The following is an 8,197-nucleotide window of genomic DNA, read 5'->3' as shown; positions in this document are numbered from 1 at the left end:
CTCAAGTTCACAGACCGAGACGGCAGAAAGCGCATCCTGTTTGCTTTCATTATTTTACAAAAGCGCGGTATTGTGAGTGCACACAAATAAACGTAGAGTCTTTACAGATTTGAAAGATGTATTACTCTTATCTGTATGACCAAGAATGATGGAGTATTTTAAGAGAAAGTGAGCGCTCCGGCGCCTCCATCTGTCCTGCAGTGAGCTACATTTCAGCTTCCACTCTCCGCACAAACACTTGAATTTGAATAGCGCACATTTCTCTAGGTTAACATTAGATTGAGCGGCCATGTAAAGTTGCTAATATTACATATTTCAGATGATAAGCCTTATTTGAGGTCGATGAATGATAGGTAAGTGTTTGGATGTCCTGTCTGATTTACTATATTACCATAGACTAGCCATTAACGATCTGTCCGTCACGGACTGCGTGACTTCGCCTGTGGATTTTTTTTTTTCAGCGACTAAGCGACTATTAAAATTTTGGTCGACCAAGTCTCTTCTATTCGACTATTAGGGGGCAGCCCTAGAATATATATATTAGAGCCCGACCGATATGGGTTTTTTGGGGCCGCTACCGATACCGATATTTGGGAGTAAATAGTATATACAGTATAGTATATAATACAGTATATACATAAACAGAATATATATACATAAACAAATTTTTTGCAATGATCACTCAAATGTGGTGATCAAACACTTATAATGACGTGACAAAGATATGTAATGATGGAGGCAGGCCAAATAAATATAAATGCATGTCTCGCGCACTTTAATGCCCTTTGAATGTAACGTGTACGTTCCCTTGGAACTGAAATCATGGCGGAATATCATGTGAAGTTCACTTCGCAGGGCACTTACGGTCGAATAAGACAACGCTTGAATGCTGCTGCCTGAACAAGAGACCTCCTTACTTAAGTGAAAGTGTTGGCTGGTGTCACTATCTCGCGACCGCGAATTTAACCGCCCATAACTCCCGAACCCCGAGGGCTATCGACGCAGGGGTGGTCTCATTCGAAAGAGGGCCTCGAGACGTACGCTCAATTGTAATTACACCATTTCAAGCATTTTATCTGCGTTATATGTTCTGTAAAAAAAATGTCATATCTGCGGCATATTCGCCGATACCGATATATCGGCGACAGGCTCATATCGGCCGATAATATCTATATATATATTAGCTAGGCATAACTACAAAAATATTTATTATAAAAATTCATGGAATTTTAAGATTTTATTAATTTACATGACTTTTTGCAGAATTTTTCAAGAAAAGTCAGGTCTTTTCTAGAAATTATAGTAAAAATTAGGCGCATAAACCCTGGTTTGATTTTTACTAATTTAATTTTTATGTTGTCTTATTTTAAATTGTCTTGAGGCCACCTGGTTGAGAACCAATGCTTTACAGTCATCACAAAATGCTAATTTTCTTCTGTAACTTGACATATTTCCTAGAGAAACAGAACATTAAATGAGAACTAAATGATTTTATCCATTGGATTATAAAATGTGGTTTCTGTATTGAATATGTTTAGAAGTGTCAGGTGAAAAAGTGGGATTTGTAATGTCATTTCTGGGGTGGGACAGGTTATTATATTTATCAAAATAAAATTTTCTTTGTCAGCATACACAAATGAATTGCCCACAAAAAGACAACCAACATGAGTTAAGTAATTTTGATGTCATATTGACTTTTAACAAGCATCCAATTTCATATGTACATAACACAGTATTAACTTCTGTTGAATTCACACACCCTTTGGGTTTGATTATGGACGTGACTCACACTAGATCATCTTCCAGCCATTAGTTAGTGTTCGTTATCTGGAGGGCTGGGGGAAAAAGGCACACTGGACTGAACTGTATGACTCAGTGTGCTGATTTCCCAGGCCTGAGGGCAGGCAGAGGTTAGTACGGTGCTAATTACAGACCACAGAACTACTAACATCCTATAAAACATTCAGCAGGGACGCCTAGACTACAGAATGAGGGTGTCGACTCGAGACTCAAAAGCCCTGCACTGAAGAGAAAACTCAAAGGTTACATCCTCGACATGCTCAAGGCAGAGACGTGTTACTTTCTGACGGTCATTGTATGAAGATACGAGTTGTTTTGAGCACCATCCACAGGCCTCTCAGTGACACACTTCTGGTTTTGTTCTTCGAGTTCAAACGGAGCCAAGAAACGACATTATCTTTAAAGTGCTCGTAAACTTTAATCACTGCGGCTGAGTCATCGCTTTAGGCTCTGAATGAGTAGTTGTGTGAGAATGACGAAAGCTTTTTTTTCTCATTCTGTCAGTCAAGACTTGGCTTATTGTTCTTCCTTGAAAGTTTATCAGCAGTACTACCACCAGAAAATAGCGTGCTAAAAGCCATCCAGTTATTACAAAGCGCTTTTAAATTCCTCAGGCAGCAGAAATAATGACTTTTTTTGGCTCCGGCCTTCCATTTTTCATGCCGCCGTCACAGCCAATGATTTGATTTGGAACCAGACTGCTCATTTGCATATGGCCTAAATATAGTCAGAGAATGTCTATGCAAACAAAGTCCAATATATTTACATTCTCTATATTTCTCATATGCACGAAATCACAAAATAGGACATGAATATAAGCGTTCGAGCAATACAGTCATGGTCTGTTACAAAACCTAGTGAGCTGCCTTCTCCAAACCATCATGAGACTTCATAAGTGGCTGATTCAAGACATTCTACATACACAGCATCATACAAATTACTTATGCACATTATTAAATTACTTATGCAATAAAGTGCACAAGATTTTGTTGTTTTATGATATGATTAATTAATGTTTCTGATGCCTGATGACACAAATTCAAAATCAGGCATTGTTGTTGATTTTTCTTTTTTTCTTTTTTTATTGTTTTTATTTTTATTTATGATTTTATTTTATTTTAAGATTTTTTTTATTCAAACGGTACAAAACAGGTCTTAAGTTTCTACTTGTTTTAGAAAGCAGCAAGAAGAAATGTTAAGTATAAATAAATAAAAAAAGATCAAATATTAAATTAAAAAACAAACACAAGGGTTTTGCTCACAAAAGAAAAATAGCATAATTGTAAGACTTTAAACAGATTGCATAATAAGACTTTCAACAGATTTCAATAGCTGATAAACGAAACAATTTCTTATACATATTAAATACACAAACAATTATGTAAAATATATTTTTTAAATCACCAATTTTATTATATTACTAAATTTATAATATGAATTTACATTCTTTATATACCAATTTATAATCTATGTGTAAATATAATCTATTATATATTATATACTATATATATGTTTATAATGAATATTATATATTTTTTATTAATAAATCAACATTTTTATCTACACTTCTCAGTATTGAATCAACTCTACCTATATATTTATAATCAATTTCTTTCACCTTGTATACCATCCTGGATTTTTTCACTGTGCACAGCCAAATGCATTATGGGATTGACTTGTGCACCAAGAATACATGCTTAATCTTAAAAGGCAACATAATCATGCATTTCAGAACTGCATTCCCGCTGTGAGGACTTAAAATGCTACCCACGTAGGCAGCTCACTAGGTTTTGGAACAGAGCCTCAGTGTGTGTGTGTGTGTGTGTGTCGACCGCCAGTCATGTTTTGCATATTTACGTAATGGAGCTCCTGGTACGATATCCCATAAGAAAGAGAGGGAATGCAAATTAGATATGACTGTTATACAATAGGCAGCATTCCAAGATGGAGAGGAAACGAGAGGGAATAATTTGATTTTTCTGGTGAAATCAAGCACTGAGCCATTCATGACTCTCTGGTCTGCTCTCTAATGGGTCACGGACCCGCGAGGCCATAGATTCGAGTCAGGATAAACATTTTATATGGAAGGAAATTAAGTATTCGATCATTTACAGTGGATAAGCAGGAAGCAAGAATGTGCTACTGTAATACTGCAAAATTCTCAATGTCACAAAAGCTTTTAATGGTTAGTTTTCCACAAATCAGATGGTAACATAGAAGCTCTATGCTGTCTCCCAAGACATTTTCCAAAAGAAAACCTGGTCCAGGATAAATCCATCTGCGGCCAGAAACGCAGCTCTGATTTAAACTTTTATTAAATCCAAAACACACATTCAAGCACTTTCCTCCTGAAGCCAGCTGCCTTTCCACTGAAACAGTTTAAACACACTATGAAATCTGTTATAGGTGGGATTAAGCACTTTAAAATGAGCGATTGGTGCTTAAATATTCTTTCTTTGAAGGATTTGTTGATTTAGAGGCTTCTCACATCATATTAAGTCCATCCTTGTTTTAAGCAAGTGGAAATACAGTACTATTAGCAGGAATTAGATAGGCTTAAAATGAATAATTACAGCAGGAATTAGGCTTTCTGTTGCAGAGAGGTATATTGACTGTCTGCCACATTTTTAATTGCTGGACTTTACTTATTACTCGAGAGAGTCTAATAAGCGAGATTTAGCTTTGAGCAGAGGACGAGTCGTCCCGCTCCGCTTTCACTGCAACGGCCGTCACACAACGCTGCAAAACTGCTTTGACACTGCATTGATTCCACCTCTAATAGCTGGATGACCACACTCTCTGTTTGTGTTTCTCTGTGCCGTTTATGTGCCGTAGAGTGGAAGGATTTCCTGAAGCAAGAACTCTAATGCTAACATTAATGATAGCTCCACAGCTCTACTCCCAGGAGCTTTCGAGACTAATTTAAATGCACTCTTAACCCAAATTCCTGCTTTATTTACTGATCATGTGGAGGGCCGGTTGTATTATATTTCAATATTTTTTAGCCTGTTTGAGATATTTAAGTATATCCATGGAAATGATTCATTCAGAATAACCGTTTCAACCAAATAAGCTATTGTTCACAAATAGATTCCAAATTATTCAAGCAAGAAGTAAAATACAGGAAAAATAATTTTTTTGCATTAAAGGGGTCATCGGATGCCCATTTTCCACAAGTTGATATGATTCTTTAGGGTCTTAATGAAAAGTCTGTAACATAGTTTGGTTAAAATTTCTCAATGGTAGTGTAAAAAACACCTTTTTTACTCTGTCAAAAACAGCTCTTTTCAGAGCAAGCCGTTTTGTAGCATTTTCCTTTAAATGTTAATGAGCTCTGCTGACCCCGCCCCTCTCTTCCGAGCCGCTCTCTGAGGGACTGTTTACTTTAGCCGCATTCATCGTGAAACTTGCTAATTAGCACATTATTAGGAAAGGCGATTTGCAAAGATTAATTAAAAAAACTTGTACTCACTTCTTCTGCCGGTGAAGCTGGATCATGAATGATTTGCGCGAACATAGACGCATTTATGTAGATCGGGGGCGCATTCTCTTCAAAAACAAACGTAATCGACTGCGTCTTCAGCGGCTCAGATGTCGGGAGTAAATGCTGCTTGTAAAAGTGCATGTAGCATCCGATGACCCCTTTAAATGACCACAAGTAAGAATAGTTTAAAAAAATTTCATTTATATGCCCCAATAAAACAATAAATAGTCATAAACAACAAATTTGCATGCATATATTCTTACTAAATATTTTAATATATGAAAAATGCCACATAAAAGATGTCTGTGAACATTCTGTGATGGCACAACGAAATCACTGAATCAGAGTTTTGAATCAATTCACTGAACTAATTCGGAGAAATGAATCAAACAACTCGAACACTGTTTTTGTGACTGAAGTTTAAATGAAAGAAGCCATTAAAATTTGTTTTTGAAAGGCATGAGACAAGAAAGGAAAACGAAACTAGTCAAAACTTAATGGCTGGATAAAATAATCATGATATTCGAAATAATTTGAATTCTCTCTGCATAATTTTAAATCGTCAGTAAAATTATGCCATGAATATTGGATATAGTCAAACCTAAATGTGAATATTACTCTCCATAACTGTCATTACATTGTTTTTTAACACTCTTTTTGTATTAATTTTGTATTATATATTATTTAATGAGCAAACTAACTAACAATATATCTTACAATAAATGCTTTTTTGAAATGCAACAGAAAATAGTTTGATTATTAATTATTCATGTGGTGATGTTTGTTTGTGGATCATCCAGGGACTCAAATTCTTCATAAATAAAACCTACTTCATCTCATTTGATTATTCAAACAGATTGCTCCTATTCTAAAGTCTGATTGGTTGAGGCACATTTAAAACCCTCCAGTGACTGTGCATCAATTGAATTCTGTATTAATGCAGTGAATCATATTGTTACTTGGCAACCGTCAACAACTAGCGTTTTGCTTATCAAACAATACATTTTTCTCATATTAAGAAAATTATGCGCTTTTCTGTTTGTTTACATTTAAATATCATAAAACAGCCTTGCCCTCTAATAATTAGAAAAATTTACACTCCCATTTAAATGTTGTTCTTTTAAAATAAAATTGATCAAAAGTGACAGTAAAGACATTTTTAATGTTACAAAAGATTTATATTTCAGCAAAACTACTCATAAAAGAATCCTGAAGAAAACTGCTTTTAAAATTGATGATAAGAAGAAATGTTTCTTGAGCAGCAAATCATCGTATTAGTATGATTTCTGAAGGATCATGTGACACTGAAGACTGGAGTAATGATGCTGAAAATTCAGCTTTGATCACAGCAATACATTTCATTTTACAACATATTCAAATAGAAATCAGTTGTTTTCTCAATATTCACAATATTGCTGTTTTTACTGTATTTTTAATTAAATAAATGCAGACTTGGTGAGCAAAAGCGACTTCAAAAACATGTAGTGTATACAGTATAGTACAATAAATACCATCTCATGCATTTCTACCATCACACTGTATATTCAATTACAGCATCCAGCTCTGATGTTTAATGTGTTTGAATGCGAGACTGCCTGTGAGTCACATCACCCGCCTGGAAAGGAGTATTTATGAAGCACAAGTGCAGCACAAGTTCATTAGCACAAATCCCATTGAGCCCAAGTGTGTGTGTTTGACTGTTAATATGAGTGTTTTTGGCTCATTTCTGGTTGCCCTCATTCACCTCTACAGATTATGGTGCTGTGCCTGCTATCGACTGTCTCTCCGCTGTCTGTTTTCCCTCTCGCTCTCTCTCTCCCTCCCTCTGATGATGGTAAAAATATCTGCAGGAGCACAGGCACAGCTCTCTCTCTCTCTCTCTCTTCCACCCATGTGATCTCTCAGGCAGGCGTCGCTGTGCACAATCTCCAGCCCTCCGCCGGCTGCAGCTAATGAGTCTTTGTGTGGCTCGAGCGAATGAGAGCGAGTCTTCGGTCTGTTTTAGACCGGCGCGTATGCTAACAGCAGTGGAGACCGGGTTTACCTCTCTCGCCCCGGTCTCCTCTCGAGTCCCAGTGCAATGGAGGGCCTTCATTCAGACCGTCTCATCTGGCTCTGAACGGCGTGAGGGAGGAGAGTAAAGCGGCGGCGGACGCAGGTTGGTGCATTTTGAAGTGAAGCATGACTCGTGCCCTGTGTTTCTGTTCTGATGTGTCACGCACGGCCTGATGGGAAATCTGAGGTCAACTTCTGTGAGCGCTCGCTGCTGCTTTGACCTGCACTATATGAGATGTTAACCTGTAGAGATTTTCAGATTATAACGTGGTAGATTTGTGTCTCAAACCAGTCAAGATGAGGAACTTGTTGGTAAGGGGCTTTAAGTTAACTGCATACGGTTGCCAAGCAACTTTATAACTTGCTTCATTAATGTAAAAAATTGTTTTTATTAATGTGCATCATAGGTGTACATCACTACATTGTCTGTTTTATTATATTAAAAATATCTCAACTACATATATATACAGTATAGAGAGAGAGAGAGAGAGAGAGAGTATGACTTGTCAATTGTTTTGAATAATCTTTTGGTCAGCTTCCATCAAGTTCCAAATAAGAAAGGAAATTATCAGTTGAAATGTTGAAATGAAGCACCTTTCATTTGTAAATAAAATATATAGATATAGACTATCTCAAAAATGTATTTCCATATGACTGTGTTAATAAATAAATATTTTTTATAGATTAAATTAAATACAGATTATCTTAAAATAGGTATTACCACATACATATATTTATATACAAACTTTTTTTTTAATAGATGAATTAAATATATTAAACAGAGATGATTCCAAAATAGGTATTAACACATGACTGTCTTACTAAATAAACGTAAAAAATTTATATATATATATATAT

General features: G+C 36.0%; 1 protein-coding gene across 1 annotated transcript in view; it reads left to right on the top strand.

Annotated features, from left to right (window-relative positions):
- Positions 1-7,183: 7,183 nt before the first annotated feature.
- LOC107722915 (cysteine/serine-rich nuclear protein 3-like) overlaps positions 7,184-8,197 on the top strand; it is a 19,055-nt gene continuing 18,041 nt past the window's right edge. The window contains exon 1 of the mRNA XM_016531414.1: positions 7,184-7,442. The gene's annotated coding sequence lies outside the window, so the exon portion shown is untranslated. The remainder of the gene's footprint in view (positions 7,443-8,197) is intronic.

This window comes from Sinocyclocheilus rhinocerous, unplaced genomic scaffold, assembly GCF_001515625.1.
Source record: "Sinocyclocheilus rhinocerous isolate Xijiao unplaced genomic scaffold, SAMN03320098_v1.1 scaffold934, whole genome shotgun sequence".
NCBI lineage: Eukaryota > Metazoa > Chordata > Actinopteri > Cypriniformes > Cyprinidae > Sinocyclocheilus > Sinocyclocheilus rhinocerous.
Note: the sequence above shows the minus strand (reverse complement) of the source record. Positions and strands in the feature narration are given on the sequence as shown.